The sequence below is a fragment of the Alosa pseudoharengus genome, unplaced genomic scaffold (assembly GCF_046254945.1).
Source record: "Alosa pseudoharengus isolate Yale_2024_CS ecotype anadromous, Long Island Sound unplaced genomic scaffold, YU_APseudo_1.1 YU_APseudo_1.1_scf_7, whole genome shotgun sequence".
NCBI lineage: Eukaryota > Metazoa > Chordata > Actinopteri > Clupeiformes > Clupeidae > Alosa > Alosa pseudoharengus.
In genome coordinates, this window is record NW_027468859.1 from 29,996,225 (window position 1) to 30,015,330 (window position 19,106).

Sequence of the window (19,106 nt, forward strand, 5' to 3'; positions counted from 1 at the left end):
CCTGCGCTCCCGCACTACCAGACTCACCAACAGCTTCATACACCAAGCTGTTAGGATGCTGAACTCTCTCCCTCCTCTCCCCCCTCCACCCTCAGCTACATAACATCCTGGACATTGGACCCACAATGGCCGCCTGCACCACTCCACTTGCACACTTGTACACTTTGCAACTTGTTGCTGTTGTCCTGAAAACACAACACTTCTGCTGCTCTTACATAACTTGCACCACTATGCCACTTTATTTCTTACTTAGGTCAAACAGAACTACCTCAGCCTCTTATTGGCCTGACTTTGCACTAGTATTTTATTTTATTGACTGTCTATGCACAATTTCAACCAAATTTTGCTGCTCTTATTTTTTCATTATATGTGCCCTCTTATTTACTTATTTACTTACTTTTTTGTTTACTTGAATGTTATGTTTGTCTGTGGACTTAAAATTGGTAAAATATGTCTTGTCTCCACCGTGGGATAGTGAGAAACGTAATTTCGATCTCTTTGTATGTCTGGAACATGTGAAGAAATTGACAATAAAGCTGACTTTGACTTTGACTTTGACTTTGTAAGGCCATAGTTAGACATATTCATGAAAACCATGGGCGTGGGAGACGGGGCTTCAGTTGTGTCTATCCAGGTTGCTTGAGGGTTCTTCGTTCTAGTGTGGAATTTGCTTCACATTTAGAGAATCACAAAAAAGGAAATAGTGAAGTAGCACAGATTCGCTGTGAACTCTGTTCATATTCAGAACCAACCAACTTCAAAGAATATTTTATTCATTTGAAGAGACATTTAAGGCAGAGAGAAACTGTCAATTGCCTGTTTGTGGGATGCACATTTAAATCTAGGGTTCTGTCAACTTTTACTGCCCATACAAGTCGTTACCATCAGTGTACAACATTCCAAAATTTCAGACCTGAGCTTGTTGTTAGGTGTAATAATCAACCCACAGCAAATGATCAGGATGACATAAGTGATTCAACATCATCATCATCAGTGGTGCTAGAACAGGACTCTCCTAATCTTAAGTCTGTTCAGCGGCGAATTGCCTCCCTTTTCCTTCGATTGCAGGCAGTCCTCCACGTGTCCCAGTCAGCTATCCAAGAAATTGTAGATGACTTGTTTGAAATTGGTGAATGTTCTGGTCAAGTAATTCAGCAGTCAATTGAAAATATTTTGACGGGACATGATTGTACCTCTGTGGAGTCTTTAAAGTCATCATTAATTGAAGTATTCCAGAGTGCAGATCCACTTAGTTTTCTCTCAAGAGAAGGACCGTTGGGTACGGACTACAAGAGGCAGGCTTTTTTCAGACAGAACTTCTCAGTCATAGAACCTGTAGAGTATGTCTTGAGCACACAAGACAGGACCCATACTGTTGTGTATGTTTCAATTCTAAATGTACTCACTGAACTTTTGAAAAGAGAAGAGATACTGCAAGCATTGAACAGCCAAGTTGAACATTGTGGTGGTTACAGGTCATTTAGAGATGGTGACTACTTTAAGGGTAATCCGGTGTTGGGGAGTAACGGAATACATATACCGGCGTTACGTATTCAGAATACAAATTATGAGTAACTGTATTCCGATACAGTTACAAGTTAAATAGTTGGTATTTAGAATACAGTTACATTGTTGAAACCAATGGATTACATGACGATACTTCTCTGTTTCATAAGTTTATTCACTCTCTAAATAAATTAAGGCAACTCCATTTCCCAGAAGCTCCTAAAAGCAATCTATGATTTCCATGTTTAAATCCAAGCCCCGCCGTCTTGCACTAGCCTCAAAACGCAGCCAGCGCGCATTATGGACGCGTCATCGGAGACCCTGAAATGACTGTTTGCACAGCAAATTAGGAGTAAAGTAAGTGGAGGTAACTCCTGTTCCTCACTGATCGCGGTTCCTGATGTCTGTTCAAAGGATATTTTCCCAAGTATTAATAGCTCAGGCTACTTCGGCCAATCGGTTACACAGTTTGCTAATCAATAAACAGAGCCTAGTTCACGTGTTGATTTAGACCTAGGCCTACAATTAAACCAATCTCTAAAATAGGCACTGCATTCTAAGTTTTTTATTCTAACTTAAAATAGCTTTATGGATTTTTTTTTTTTCTAATTAGATCTACATTTAGCCTACGTTTTAAAATGAATTATATGGTGGAGAATTATTCTTGCGAGTAGGCTAGCATATTTTAACGTGCGGTTTTTGATTGTCATTACGCAATCACATTCATTTTGAGAGCACTGATATACAGTAGCCTAGATAGTGTTTACATTTACAGGTCATTTGCGTTCCACCTGTCATATGCGCCCCTCACTTGTACTGGGTTGATGCCACCGAAAAATCTCACAGGCACTAATATATTTTCTGGCTACGCCGTTAAAGTAGCCTATTTATTTAGTTTGTTTTAATTAGCCTAGTCGCCTGCTGTACAGTAGTTTTAGTGGTCACCTTGCTATTTTAAAGTTGTATCAGGTAGCTTAGTTGACTTTACATTCTCCTATGTGGGCCTAACACTTCAGCCATTTGCAACAGAAGAACACACCAGAATAGGCCTGTTTAGTAGGCCTAAGCAGTATTTGATGGCCGCATTCCTACACTTATAAAATCCAATTCAATGCGGAAGTAATCTAAGTATTCAGAATACGTTACTCAGATTGAGTAACGTAACGGAATACGTTACAGATTACATTTTTGGGCATGTACTCTGTATTCTGTAACGGAATACGTTTTGAAAGTAACCCTCCCAACACTGTCCATAACATTGTATATTGATGACTTCGAAATTTGTAACCCGTTAGGCACATCAAGGAAAAAGCACAAGGTCTGTGCTGTGTATTGGGTTGTAGCAAACCTTCCAGCAAGACATAGGTCAGCCTTGTCTTCGGTCTATCTAGCTTTACTTTGCAAGACTGATCATATCAGGAGTTATGGATACACCAGAGTTTTGGAGCCTCTCATTAAAGATCTTAAACATTTAGAAACAGTTGGCCTGTTTGTGGAGAGATTTGCTTGCAATGTAAAAGGGACAGTTTTGTATGTGGCTGCTGACAACTTGGCTGCACATGGATTAGGTGGATTTCAGGAGTCCTTTAATGTGGATAAGTTTTGTAGATTCTGTCTGGCTAGCCGTAAAGACATACAAACTTCTGACGTCACAAGTGGGAACTTTGTTTTAAGGTCTTGTGAGTCATTTGATGAAGCTGTGAAAGTGTTGAGTCATAGTGAGGCTGAATGTGTTGATGGCATCAAGCGAGACTGTCCTCTTAACCAGTTGACAGGTTTTCACACATGCCAAGGATTTCCACCTGATTTCCTACATGATGTACTAGAAGGCATTGTTCCTGTGGAACTAAGTCTTTTCCTTGGAGATTTGATTTCTAAGAGGTATTTTACATTCGATGAGCTGAACAAAGAAATAGAAACCTTTCCTTTCAAGCATTCAGATAAAACTAACCGTCCTCATAAAATTCCTATGACTTTTAGACGAAATGGAAGTATAGGTGGAAATGGCCATGAGAATTGGAGTCTTGTTCGATTCCTCCCCCTCATCATTGGTCATCATGTTCCAGAGGGTGACCAGACATGGGAATTAGTGCTTGAACTCAAAGACCTGGTCGAATTGTTGTCAACCCCATTTTTCACTGCAGAGTCTCTTTGCTATTTGCAATCTAAAATATCAGACCACAGACAGTTGCTTCAGACAGTTTTCCCTGATTATAAGTTGCGTCCCAAGCACCATTTCATCGAGCACTATCCCTATTTGATACAGAAGTTTGGACCTCTGATTGATTGTTGGACAATTAGATTCGAGGCCAAACATTCTTTTTTTAAGAGAGTTGTTCGTGATGCCAACAACTTTAAAAATGTCTTACTTACTCTGGCATCAAGGCATCAACTCATGCTGGCATATTTTTTTGAAATGCCAAGTATCTTTAAACCTGAAATCGAGACCGGGAAGGTATCTGATGTGTGTTTGAACATTTTGGACAGTGGTGTCAGACAGGCAATCCTGAGTAAGGTTAGTGATGCTGCTACTGTGGGACTGACCCCCAGCGTCTTCCTAAATGGAATCAAGTATTCCAAAGGAATGATCCTCTCGTTTGGAAATACAAGTGGACTTCCAGACTTTGGCAGAATTTTGGAAATATGTGTTGTGCATAGTAGTCAGATTTATTTCATCACTGAACTTTTTTCGACGTACTATGTGGAGCATCTTCGGAGTTACCAACTTGTGGAGAAAATCTCTTTTGAACATCAGCTGGTGAAATTGGAGGATCTCAATGACTTCATGCCACTTGTGTCATACGTCGTTCAGGGCTGCATGTTAGTCACTCCCAGGACATTTTTGCTGAATTGAAGCTTCTGTAGGTGATATTTTTTATGTATTTTTTTATTTAAAAATCACTGTTCTTATTGACAACTTTGACCCTTAGCAATGGCTTTACTTACCTGAATATAATATGCACCCCTCACATTTGTGTATCAGGGGTGTGATTCTTCCGTTTTTAAACGGAATTCCATTTTTTTCGACTTGAAAATGAGACCCACGCAATTCGTATTGATCCGCTGAGTTTTTTTTTTAAGGGGGGGGGGGGGGGGTCTGTCGGTCAGAGATAGGCTATATTTCTGTATAACACAGGCCATTGTTATGTAGGCGCTGACAATGACGATGGGTTTTGTGCTTCACATCTTTCCGAATATCACGCCCCAAGTAGTGTATTCCGTTCAGTAGGCCTAGTGGATTTCATTGAAAGTGAAAGTAGACGGGTTGAACAGGTGCGTTCTGAAGAATGCTTGATTCAAGTTCAGTGTGTGTGGCAAACTAGTTTCTCAGCAGAAGCCATGAAACGGTAAAGGTCAACAAATTGATTTAAAAAGACATCATTTATGAAGTTTTGGCTTTGCATCGGATTCGCTGTCAGGATTTTTCGGTAAAGAATCTCGTGATGCTGATATTGAATTTTAATTTCTGTGCGTGTAAGCTGTGCTTGAAGTTAGCTGTGACAGACTAGCCTAACCTTGCAGGTTTTCATAGTTTTAACCACAAAGCCTGTCTACCTTAGGCCTACTACATTGTTTAGTTAACACCTTGTCATTTCGCGTTTGTCCAGCTGTTCACCTCCGTGAACCTTGCGGCCCGGCTTGTCTAAAACATATTTCGGGATGCCATCTCACCATGAGAAAACGTAATGTTATGGTGATAGTGCCAAGAGATCAAAGCTTTGGCATACTTAGTAAACATTGGTCTTGCACATAATATTGACCTGAATATTTAGTGGAAATAGCCTACTGTAGGATTGTGCTGATAGATACAAAGTCGCCTATTTAAAGGCGCAGTCTACAGTGTTACTTTGGGAAGAGAGGAATCAATGTAATTTGATTCTCTTTAGAACTGAAATATTAACAACCTTCAAGTTGCAACCTCTTCAATCAGCATCAATATCAGTAGGCCTATCACATGATTCACTATTTTGTACGTAGGCCCAAAGGACTGCTGTAGGGCAGGCTATATATTATCATCAAGTAGGCCTATAGTAAATAATTAAGTCAACATTAACTCAATGTTGGTTTAAGTTATAAACAAAACATGTTATAAATTGAAAAAAATCTATGGTTCTGCGTCACTGTTAGCAAAATAATCATGATGGCCTATATATTTCAGCCATATTTGGTTTAGTCTTGTGTAGGCCTAGGCTACTTTGCTCTATTATAAAATAGTTGCTATAATGTTTGAAATATATGTATCTCAATGTATCAATACTTCCCATAAAAGTCATCAGATGTCATCATTTAAGGGGTTGCCCCCGCGGCATGCCCCCGGACCCCCCTAGTATTTGGCCCAAACATATTTTCTTTAAGGCCCTTTTCTAATGCCACCCCTGCATAGGATTTGCCTCATGAATTTTATGAAGTGTAGGTGATGTAAATATATACGGTAAAGTATATACCATATGGCATGGCAATTCATGTTTCCTATATTTTCTCTTTTTCAGGTAGACGTGATGCTGCTGAGAGTCATCATCTCAGAAAAAGAAATCAGGCGCCTCTCAATTGAGACTGTACCTCCAAGTATCAACGGGCTGTATGAAATTCTACAAACAACCCTTGGCCTGAGAAGGGGGTTTGTTCTTCAGTTCGCTGACCCGGAATTTGACAATGAATTATGTAATTTGACGGACATTGGGGATCTTCCCAAGGAGCGGGCCACTTTGAAAGTTATGTTTACAGATGACCCAGTCCCACCTGATTGTACGCTGGAGGTATACAGCCAGCCATCAGTGAGCAGTCAGCCGTCTGTGAGCAGGAGTCAAGGTTGGCCTGACCCTTTCCCTATTCCCCTATTTCCACATGATATAGAACTCCAGTTGGCTGAGGGAAATCGTCGTTACATAAGAGATGGATCTCTGATGACTGTGCTCAAAGGGTTTAAAAGTGTAATTTTAGAAATTCTAGCTGACAATATGTCCAAAATTACAGCGTATCCTGAAAAGAGGCACTACGAAATGGTTGCCAAGGCCCTTACAGAGAAACACCCATGCCTGAAGCAAGTAGGACAAGAGAAAGGATGGTTTGCCTGGTTCTATAGTTTAAGATTCAAATTTGGCAACTATCGGCATAAATTGGCTGAAGCAGGATGCCCAGAAGTGATCGTTAACAAAAGAAAAGGAAGTGGTGAAAAAGGGAAGCGTCTAAAGAAATCGAAGAAGGGGGAAATAAACTACTTACCTGATCCATCTGAAGGCGATTTAACTGAAAACGGAGAAGAGGAAAGAAATGCAATTGTGACGGAAATGCAAAAAAGGGAACCCGACTGGAATATTCTTGATGACTTGATGGACAGAACCTTCTCTGTCCGTCGACAGGAAGTAGTTGGAGACCAGCCACTTATAGCAGATGTCCAAAACAGATGGCCAGCACTGTTTACCCAGAGACAGGTAATTGGTTACAGTTTTTGTGTTTCACCCTACATAAGAGAATTTCCTAAAGGTTGTATAAATAGATGATGCTGGAAAAATTAAAAAATAATGTCTGTGCTATATGCAACGTCTGCTGTATCTTGAAACTGTCCTGTGCCACTCTGCTATTGTTTCTCATCTCTGTAACATGCCACTTTCCTACAGTCTTGTCACTCTCCCATGCCATTTGGCTATCATTTGTGTCTCCCCAGGTCATGGCTGAGTTCAAGAGAATAGTCACAAAAAACCTCCTTGAATCTTTCCTGGATGGGCTCGATGGCCTGGTTCAGCCACTTCTTGATGCGTACAAAGTTGCATCTGGAAAAAAACAGGCACTCAGAGACATTTTGGACAGTCTTGAAAAAGAAGTAAGGGGGAGGTGAACATGTGTCTATTTCTTATGTGTCTTGTAATATTTTTGTCTCACTGCACCTTTTCTTGTCTCACAGGACTCGAACATGAGGATGAGGACTGCAGCCATACTGGGACTGCCACACTACATCTCTGAAGAGCCGTGTAATATCTTCAGGATGTGTGATGTAAGATAATATCAGTTTTAAAAACAATTACAGTCAAGGTCAAAATCGTTACACCTCTTCATAAAATTGCACAAAGCCTTTATTTTTCTATGAAATTGAAATATACGCTCTAGCCATAGTTTTTGGTGTCCCTCAAAATGCTTTGGATCAATTGGGATGTAGTCATGAGTTCATCAATTGGCATGTGAACATTTGCTGAAAGACACAATCATCTTTCTCTGTGATCCTATGCACCTGAATAAGGTTCCCTATCCATAAAGCAGCTATACACCCCCTCAGCATTATCCTCCAACCATGGCGGTAAGAGCATGATGCTAAGGGACTGTATTGCTGTTTTATGGATTGTTTTGCTTGACATTTTCTTGACTTTTTAAATAATGTTAAGATAACAGTATAATTGGCTCATTCACTCCCTCACTCTCCACCTCCAAGCTGGTGTGTGGTGAGCGTTCTGGTGCATAATGGCTGTCGTGCATCACCCAGGTGGGTGGTACACATTGGTGGTTAGTGAGGTTGCCCCTTCCCTGTGAAGTGTTTTGAGTGTTGAGAAAAGCGCTATATAAATTATGTGGTGTTGTTGCAATACTTTTGACTGCAATAGTCTTTAGAGGCGTTATTTTTGAGTTGAATTAGGGAAACCATGTATCATTTTAGTTGTGTTGAGCCAATTAAATGCCTCTAGGTTTATTCTTTATTTAACAACTGTTTAAAGTGTGCAAATTTCAAGAAGGGAAGTAATTTCAGGTGCAACTGTATGTTCAGTGGATTTTCTACTGGAAATACTACTATCAACAAGTACAAGTTGGATCATTTTTGGAGAGGCCTTTGCTAGCAAATTCATCAAAGGAGTTATTTTGTCTTATAATATTGTGATAGATAATAATATCGTTCTAACTTTTCAAGGTACATCACGGTACAATGGCGGCTGCCATGCAGGGGATGGACGTCGGCCTGCTTATTGGATATGAAGGTGCTCATCAGAATGGATTCCCTTTGAACATCTTTAACGTGGCTATTGTCGTGGAGGAAACACCGGTCATGCACAATTTTGATGATGTGCCATCTGCCATGGCCATGCTGATGGGTGTCATATATTGTGTGAACTTAGAATACCCGAAAGCCATGAAGTATTCTTTTGAATTCATGCAGAGGGTCCTCCTCAACATCCATCCAGAGGAGGCTTCTCCGAAGGTTAATGGTCTAAGAAACAAGCTTTTCAGGAACACTATATAAAGTATGTGCACCTCATTTTAAAATGATGCTATGTACACCATAGCTATACACTTTGTTTTATTCTTTTATATGGAAACGCTGGTTTTGCTATAGAGGATCGCTGAGGGGAAGGTTGCTTTTATCTGTTTTGTAAATTTGCCCAGTACAGGGTTATTGTTAAGGTTAGAGTTTGCACACTTGCTGCCATCAGTGGTCATAATAACCCTAAATCTGAGAATTCGTTCATTCGAGGACAACGTTTAGTCTGCTTTAGTGTGGTAGGTTGGGTTGGTCTGCACACACACGTTACAAACTGTTACCATTACTTGTTTTTACTACTAGTGTCCAGGTCAGAGGCTGTCAAGGTGACGTTTATGCATTTCCTGGTCAGCAGAGAGGAGCGGATCTACACTGCCAGCTGACCTTTGAACCAGTCTTTCCTCTCTCTGTTTGTCTCTCTCACACACGCACGCTCGCACACACACACACTCACTCACTCTCACACACACATTTTCTCTCACTGATGCACCCACGCTCGCTCACTTACACACACACTCTCTCTCACTCACGCACACACTCTTGGTCACTCACTCACACACACTCTTGGTCACTCACTCACACACACATTCTCTCTCACTCACTCACACACGCTCGCTCACTTACACACACACTCTCTCTCACTCACGCACACACTCTTGGTCACTCACTCACACACACTCTTGGTCACTCACTCACACACACTCTTGGTCACTCACTCACACACACATTCTCTCTCACTGATGCACCCACGCTCGCTCACTTACTCACACTCATTCACTCACACACGCTCGCTCACTCACTCAAACTCTCACACGCACGCTCGCTCACACACACACACACACTCACACTATCTCACACTCACACATTCTCTCACTCATGCATGCACGCACGCACGCTCGCTCACTCACTCACACACACTCGCTCACTCACACTAACTCACTCACTCAAACATACTCACACACACACACACATTCTCTCTCACTCATGCACACACGCTCGCTCGCTCACTCTCTCTCACTTACTCACTCCCTCCCGTTGCCTGCTGTTGAATCAGGCAGGGTGTGTGATGTGAAGGCCTGCTACGTATGTACACACTTGCCCGTGTTGTTGCTTCAGCTGGGGCATGGTATAATTAGGGCAACGTGTGTTTCTCCGCTTCTCAGAAAGTTAATTGTTTAAAAATGACAAAGTTAATGGTTTGAAAAATATGCTCCTTAGGAACACTGTATGTACACTACACCTTACCTCAGAAGCATGCATTTTACACTCAGAAGCTCAGAAGGATGCATTTTATACATGTGTTGTTACTTTTAAACATGTGTTTTACTTAAATATGATGTGTATGCTGTCCTGTGTTATATGTACTGATTGTCTAACTAAATACATGGTTTTACTGTATTTAGTGGTTTAATCTTGACTAAAACTAAAGTAATACGTTGAAAAGAATTCATATGTGTATATAATATTAACTTGAGAAGTTACGTTAAATTTGCTTATTGTATAGGAACACTATATGTACGCCTCACATCAGAAGCATGCATTTTACTCTTATACATGTGTTTTTACTTTTAAACATGTGTTTTACTTAAATATGATGTGTATTCTGTCCTGTGTTATATGTAATGATTGTGTAACTGAATAAATGGTTTTACTTAAAGTGGTTTATTTATTCTTGACTATAACTAAAGTAATAAGTTAAAAGAATTCATATTTTTATATAATATTAACTTGAGAAGTTATGTGAAAAGCTTAATTGAACTTACATGCATATGTTAAATTTGCTTATTAATATTAGTCAGCACAATGCATTTAATGAGTCATATTTTTTTTTACACTTAATTTGTCAAGTTGAGACAACATACATAATTAAGTTGGATCAACTTAACACAACTTAAATCAATGAGTTGAAATGACTTACAAATCTAATTCAATTGTACTACTGTATAAATTTAAGACAACAAATATATTTAAGTTGTATCAACTTAACTCAACTTAAAACAATGAGTTGAAATAATTTGCAAATCTAAGTCAATTGTATTTATAATTTTGAGGCAGCAGAGTAACTTAAATGTTAAGTTGAATCAAGCTGTTATTTTTTACAGTGTACATTGTTAAGTCTAAGGTACCAATCTTATCGGTTTTAAGTCAGTCCTTTTCTAGTTTTGCCGTTATGACAATATCAACATGTTGATGTTCAAACATGCAAGTCTTTCTAGTCGTGGCTCATGCAAATAGTGACGTGAACTATAAAAAACAATAGTGACCTCTCCAACACCAAACAGGAAGGGGCAAAGTAGGCGACAGCTGTAGCCTATGATTATTTGTTATTATGACCGCCGCGCAGCGAAGCGTCGGTCATATAGGTTTAGTCAGATTTTTTCTTTTTTTTCTTTTTCGCATGCCCAGATTTCCGTCAATGATTCCCGGGACACTGAAAGACCGGGGTACACGAAACTTGGTGGGCATGTAACCCCGTGCATGGGGCAGGTTGGCACACATGCACAACACCACTTTAATCATAAATAACTCAAAACAAGGGATCATTTGTTGACATTGAATGTATACATTTTGTAGCTGAGATCCCAAGCTTTCAGTTAATCACAATTTGACCATTTCAACGCATTGTAAGACGGAGAAATATAACCGAGAGTGAAAAGTGTTCCAACCAGCCCCGGTCTCCCCTACTGACCAAGCAGTGCTCTTCTCCGTATTTTCTTCATGTTTCTTACTTTCAATTTCGTCCAACTCATCAGTACTGGTAAGTATTATGCCTCTTGTTCGCAATAACAGCTGGTGATGTAGGCCAACTTTTCCTTTTCAATGGCTTTTCTATGTGCCATCCTAATTCTGCCTTGGCCCAATTGTCGAAACTGCCATAGTCTCCGTAGACATTAAATGTTATTGAGGACAAATCACACATTGTAGCAGTTCGTTGGTGCTTGTTGGTTTAGGCTGATACAATGTTTCAAATTAACGTAACTTTCACTGCATTCGATCGAACTCGGTGAATTAATATACAAATGTGATACGGCCAAAAAAATGGATCTATTTCATAGGTGTGCAAATAACATACGGTTAATGGTAATTCTAAATTACGTAGGACAATGGGAAATTCAACCAAGCAGTGGAATAAGTCAAAATAATGAGATACTGTCTCAAAATAATGAGATGTCGAAATAATGAGAAGTTATCTCGAAATAATGAGATGATTATGTCAAAATAATGACTTGTGCTGGCTTCTATAACCAGCAGTAGGCTAAACAACTGCCTGCAAATCGCTGCTTGTCACTATAGAGCATCACAGTCCCGCCCACAGGAGTTTCCAGAAGTAAGAATTCAATGCAATTTCTCCATTGACAATTCGGGTATAAGCCATAAAAACTTAACTGCACATGGTCGACTCAAAACTATGGAGTAAAACTTGTGCCACCTTAAACCGAATTTGAATATGTTGTATTTGCATTTGAATTGCTGAATTTGAACAATTGTATTGGAAAAACGAATTTGAATAGTATATGTTGAAACTGAATTCATTAGATTGTAACTGAATCTCAGGCAACTTGAAATTGAATATAATATTTTGAAATTGAACTCATTTGCTCTGATACATAAATTATCCTGACTGAAAATTTCGCTCTTGGAACTTTCACATTCAGTTCTCAAAATTCAGTTTCAAAACGTGAAATTCAATTTCAGTCTACCGAGACAAAAACAGCTGGTAGCTCAGGAAAAGCAATGGAGTGCAGAGCTATTGTGATCGCGTGACTAGTGCCGAGCGCGAAGCAGAGCATAGTGTGGGCACTTGGTTTGCACGGTTATTAGATCTGCACACACGATTCATAAAACACATTACGATTGTAGGCCTACTGTCTCACCTACCGTTTATGTAATTTTAAACAAATAAAACATTTGTTGCAGTATTATTTCAAACTTCTAGCTTGTCAATCCTTGAAATACAGAACTAGGCTACCCAGCCATCAAACATCGATGTAGCCTAGGCCTACTTACCTACCGTTTTTGTAATTTTAAACAAATAAAAATGTTTTTGCAGTATTACATCTAAAACTTCTAGCCTGTCAATCCTTGAAGTACAGAACTACCCAGCTAGCCATCAAACATCGATGTATGGTCTTACCTACCGTTTTTGTAATTTTAAATAGGCTAAAACATTTTTTACAGTATTACATTTCAAACTTCCAGCCTGTCAGTCCATACAGAACTACTCAGCTAGCCATCAAACATCAATGTACTGTCTACCAATTGCAAACTTCTAGCCTGTCATTCTTTAAAATGTCATGGGCATAACTTTCTCTCGTTTTCGTTTTTCCTACTCAACTACTGCTCTATTTCTTATCCTGGACGGCCACCTACTGGATAGAAAAGGCAACAACCTAGTAATTATGTGAATAAAAATCTACATGTTTGAATGAACAAAAAAGGACAAATCATTACCGTTTTCTTACGTTTAAAGCCACTCTTGTAATACTATGATGTGTAGGCTACCTTTATTTGCTTCCAATTACATATGGTTATGGTTACGCTTTTGTCCAAAGCAACATAAATACAAAACAATATAATACTTAAAATTGAACAGGGAACAAATGAAGATGTTGGTCAGACTATAATAAAGAGAATAGCAATAATAAACAACCATGTCAATTCAATCAATAACCTAATGACATAAACAATGAGAAAAAAGGGAAAATAGTAATAATAAACAATAATGTACATTCAGTCAATAATATAATAAAAATAACAATAGCATGGTAAGACTACATTATGGAGAATATCAATAATAAACAACAATGTCAAATTAATCAACAGCCTAATGAAAATGAAACAATACTATACAAACCATAAGTGTTAATTCAAGTGCATGTTGAACAGATACGTCTTTAGACCCCTGTTAAAAGACCCAAAACTATCACAGGAACAGAGAGCACTGGGCAACTCATTCCACCAACATGGAACCACTGAGGAAAAGTCTTGAATTTGACCTATGTCTGGTCGACACAACAGACACTCTTCAGAAGAACGCAGTGGGCAGTTGAGGATGTACGTCTTGATCATTGAATTAAAATAACAAGGAGCAGATCCGGTCAGTGTCCTATAGGCCAAAGTGAGAGATTTAAATTTAATTCTGCCTAATAGGGAGCCAATGGAGAGTAACTAGGAGAGGAGTTACATATGTCTTTGGCTGATTAAAGACCAGGCGTGCGGCAGCATTCTGAATCAGCTGTAACAATCTTACTACACAAGCAGGTAAACCAGCTAATAGTAAATTACAATAGTCCAGCTTGGAGATGACCATGGCCTGAACAAGAAGTTGTGTGGAATCCTGTGTCAGATAAGGTCTGTTCTTCCTTATGTTGCAAAGGATAAACCTACATGATTTTGCAATTGCATCATATCTAATATCAGCTGATTACACACATAAACTAAAATTTAGATTGCCCATACATTTGGAAATCCATCACCACCAATGGCAAACAATTGGTGATGGTGAATTGGCAAACATCAATTCCAGAGAAAACAACAGTGGACATGTTTATTAGTGTGTAAAGTGTTTTACAATATGTGTTGCATCTTGCAAAGATATTTATTAAGAGAAATCAAGCTTCGGTGTCCATGTCTGATCGGTGCCAGTCCATTGTCCTCAGTCTATCTCACTGTCCACTGTTCATTGAGGCCTCTCAACCTATGAAAATAAAACCAACAAACAATCAGTGTTTAGCTTAAAGGTCTACTGTGAGTCTTTCTCGTTAATTGTTTATTCATCTCTGCGCAAAGAGGTCTCATAAGCATCAGGCAATCAGGATACACAAGTCTGTGCACCTAAGAGACAATCAGTTGTTTCTCACACACACATGCATACCTTGGATCGTATACATCATAATAAATATCATTACACCTTCTCTGCACACACACGACTTGGTCAATACAATGAGTTAATTAAGAACCAAGGACATTTCTATCGTCATACAACACATTATTTGCAATCTACACACACATTACTGAAACAGAAGTATCAAGACAACACACAGTTAAAGTATAATAATTAGGTTATTGTAATATACTGTGTCTATTTCTCAATAACTTTTACAAAATCTGCATGGAGTCGATGAAGAAGCATAAATCAGCCTGTAGAAATACTGTTAAACTAGGGTCTCTTGAGTTTTGATCATATTATCGATATAGAACATATTCAGTTTGAAACTCTTAGAAGCTAGCTAGCTACCATTTGCTAACAAAGTTATCGCAATCCAGTTGTCTGGCAACATCACGGCACGAAAAAATTGCCCCATGTAGCATTAGCTAACAGACAACACAACGATGAAAAAAGCTTAACTAGGGGGACATATCCAGTTTTCCATGAATGATACTGTTTAACCTGAGATTGTAACGTGTTCTTACAGGCCTAAAAGGCACAATGATATGACAATGGCCAATCATATTGTTCTATCAAAGAGTAACGTTATAGTAGTCTAACTGGTTCTGAACTATGGAAAAAACTTTAACTTAGTCGATGAAACTATGCTGGCTAGCCAGCCAGCGCTAGCATATAATGTACATTATATAAAGTAACGTTAACAGACATGGCATATGATATCAACTTACTTGGACGTTTTCTGATGTGCCAGTCGCTTCCATCTCTTCTTTCTCTGTTCGACACTGTAAGGAGGTTCAGGAGACAGCTTGCTAAGAGGGTGCTATGCTCTTTGCTTCGCGCTCGGCACTTGTCACGCGATCACAATAGCTCTGCACTCGATTGCTCTTCCTTAGCTACCAGCTGTTTTGTCTCGGTAGACTGAAATTGAATTTCACGTTTTGAAACTGAATTTTGAGAACTGAATGTGAAAGTTCCAAGAGCGAAATTTTCAGTCAGGATAATTTATGTATCAGAGCAAATTAGTTCAATTTCAAAATATTATATTCAATTTCAAGTTGACTGAGATTCAGTTCCAAACTAATGAATTCAGTTTCAATATATACTATTCAAATTCGTTTTTCCAATACAATTGCTCAAATTCATATTCAAATTCATATTCAAATTCGGTTTAAGGTGACACAAGTTTTACTCCATACAAAACCAGCTACGGCTGTACTAAGCGATTGTGTATGCTCATATAGACGCCAAAAGTTCACGGGGCACCAAAACCTTGTTTTGAGATAAATGTCTTTTATTCGCGATGTCTTGGAAAAGTACTTCATTACCCACAATCCTGAACAATCCCACAGTGATGCCTCTGATTGGTGGAAAGGCCATTAAGGTCACAGTTTGAAACTTTATCATCGAAAATAATTGACAAAGATGGCGGAGTCTTTTACTGCCTATGGCGAAAATCTTAATGTGAATAAAAACTTTCTAGACGAACATTGGTACTTATCAACAAGGATTGTGGTTTATATATCACACAAACTTAGTCAGGGCCAATACACCATCAAATAGAACACTGTAAATGCTAGTTTGAACACTTAACTTTACAGGTAGCCGATAGGCTAGCTAATCATTAGCCTTTCAGACATTAGAATGTCATTATAATGCTGCTAGCATTAGCGTACATGCTACAACACAGGTATGAAATATATTATGTTTTAGTGACCTTGTTGTTTCTGTGAACATGAATTGTTGTTTATATGAAACATCAACTTAGTCGAGGTATAAAAAGCCCTGCATATCCCCATTAAGTACTTAAACCTTTGAACTAGCTAGCTAGCTGATAGCACAAGATGGATGTTACCACCGGCTAGACACTGCAGTAAAATGGTTAGCTGCTAACGTTAGCAAACCGTCCATGCCCCCGTGAATATTTCACTGTTTCAAGGTTGAAATCAAGAGTGTCCAAAGGGGTGAAAACCACTTTAAATCGGGTCACATTATTGACTGTTGTGTGGGTGAGCTTGTGAGTTTTGTAAGGGCCAGCATGAGGGACAAGACCTATCAAACCTACAAAGTTGTGTGGTGAGTTTTGCAGGGAGGTTGGTAATGCTAGTTAACACTAGCTAGGCTACTGTAGCCTTCATACTGTACGAGCCATATCATAAATCATTAACCTAGAAATACTTCTTCGTACATTTAATGAACATTTTGTGTAATTATTCACAGCAAGTTAATAAACTGAATATGGTGGTCCAAGAGCAGACCATGCACCGGTCCATGCATCAGGATGGCAGTCAGATACGAAGTACTGTACAATGTTGCTAACGTTAACCACTTTCACACACACACACACGATATAAAATACACGATGGTAAATATAACATTCAATACCAAAACACTATTATTTACACAATTACTCCTGAAATAACTTAACTATAATCATTGTTTGGAGGAAAGGGTTCGCGTGCTGTCGCCGGTTGGAAATGATTTCGCGCTGGTTCATGCTGCTTATATATTTTTCAGTGAGGCGCATTGGTTTATGGGATGAGTAGTTCTTCTTGTACCTTTGACTTTTTTTTAACTTTCTCTTCGTTTTTTCACTCGAAATGATATGTTGTATGCTTATGAGTTACGCCGTAGCTGATTAGCCTAAGACATGCTCTAAAACTCTTTAGATACGGATTTTTCCAAAACGTCAATGGGAGAAATGAATGGGAAATTTACTTCCGGAAACTAAGCTCTCTCAGAGGAGGGGCAGGACTGTGATGCTCTATACATACAGTCGGCAACTAGTCATAATCGTGGTTACCGCCCCCAGTTGCCGTGGTTACCGTGGCTGAAAAGCCCCCGAGGGGAAAAACATTCGTTTCGATTGCATGTAATCTAATGGAGGTGCACGGCTTGAGTACAGAAAGCACCTATAAAAATATTAAATCTTTTAGCAAACATCACTAAACGGCACAAACACGTTTCAACTGAGAGTTATCTGTGTGTCAAGGAGGTTAAGGGTAACATTAAGTTCCCTCATTTTGCTAATTCCAGTTAAACGGCCAGAACTGTCTCAAGTCTACTCATTGTAGAACTGCTTTCAATGGCCGGACTGTGTAGCTCGGTTTAGGAAGCTAACCCTTTTGTCTTAACATACTTGTAAGTTGCATCTGAATCTATTCTCACATGAATGCACATTCCCTACAATGGCAGTGGGAATAGTTTTAACAAGTAATGTGTACCAGTTGGTTATGTTACACTGACGATATAAAGTTAGCCCGTTAGCAACCTAATGATGCTACCGTTGAATATAGCTTCCAGAGAAATTTGTCGTCAACATTGGGCAATCGAGGGTGAATTAAGTTGTTAGCATACACTGGGCAGTTAAGTAAACACAATTCCTTCAAATTATTGTGTTCAGAAACAAGCAGAACTCCACCTGAATGTAAAATGAATGTATAAAGTCTAACTGTTAGCTAGTTCGCCCATTGACTTCCATTGTGTGAGGTTAGCATGCTTCCCCCCTCGTGGGGGGCGGTAACCTTTCCGAACGTCTTAACCGACTGTATCTATTCTCTTCTGCTAAAAAAAACACTGCCGAGCAGCGAGCTAGTAGCCTAGGCTATCCTAATTGCAAAACATTACGGATTCCCATAGCCTAAAATGTCCATGCTTATTCTTGGTTGGGAAACAGCATGAGTTTTTTTGGATAGGCTAGGATGGATTGAATTATTTTCTTGTTCTGTTCATGGGAGGTAGCCTAAACTAGCACGAACTCTACAGAATAGGCTAGGCTACTTCATCTGTTGTTTGGTTAACATTAAAAGTCTCCTAATGTTGGCTTCAAAGGGCCTAAAAATGTGTTGACCAGACCATCTAAACCGTGATGCTACAGGAGTGCTGTGCAATGCAGTATGGAAGGCGTAGCCTAACCTAGCCTAGCATATTGCTGCGCTTAAAAAAATGCAAAATGCTTTTCTTAGGGTGCATATTGGTAAAGTGGGACAATTTTTGAACTTCCAATTTCCCCACTGATTTAACAAAAAATTATTTGCTAAATTCACTCACAATGTATTTCAACGTATTAGTTTTGAAAATACTTAAATTGAACTCATTAAATTAATTTTGTAATTATCTGTGCCCCAGCTATGGGGATCCTACTAAACTAAACTCAAAGCTTCCTCTACAGCCTCTACAAGTAAAACTTGTGTCATTGAAGATCCCATCCATTTCAGCACATGTATGATGAAACCAAAGATAATTACCGTAAAACTTGAAATAATAGCCCGGGCTTTTATTTTCCCAAATCGCCAAACTGCACCAGCTAGTATTAGAGACAAGCGGCTATATGAGACAGGCCTTTAATTCCCTTTACACAAAACTTTTCCTCTGCAAAGATGGAAAATATTACCAAATTAATTATTATGACCGCCGCGCAGCGAAGCGGCAGTCATATAGGTTTAGTCAGATTTTTTTTTCTTTTTCGCA

At 39.1% G+C, this 19,106-nt stretch overlaps 1 long non-coding RNA gene across 1 annotated transcript; it reads right to left on the minus strand.

The window, feature by feature from the left end:
• Positions 1–14,283: 14,283 nt before the first annotated feature.
• LOC143109548 (uncharacterized) lies at positions 14,284–15,698 on the minus strand. Its single transcript, XR_012983897.1, has 2 exons — positions 15,368–15,698; positions 14,284–14,447 (listed from the first exon to the last, which is right to left on the minus strand). It is a non-coding gene; the product is annotated as an uncharacterized LOC143109548 (long non-coding RNA).
• Positions 15,699–19,106: the final 3,408 nt, after the last annotated feature.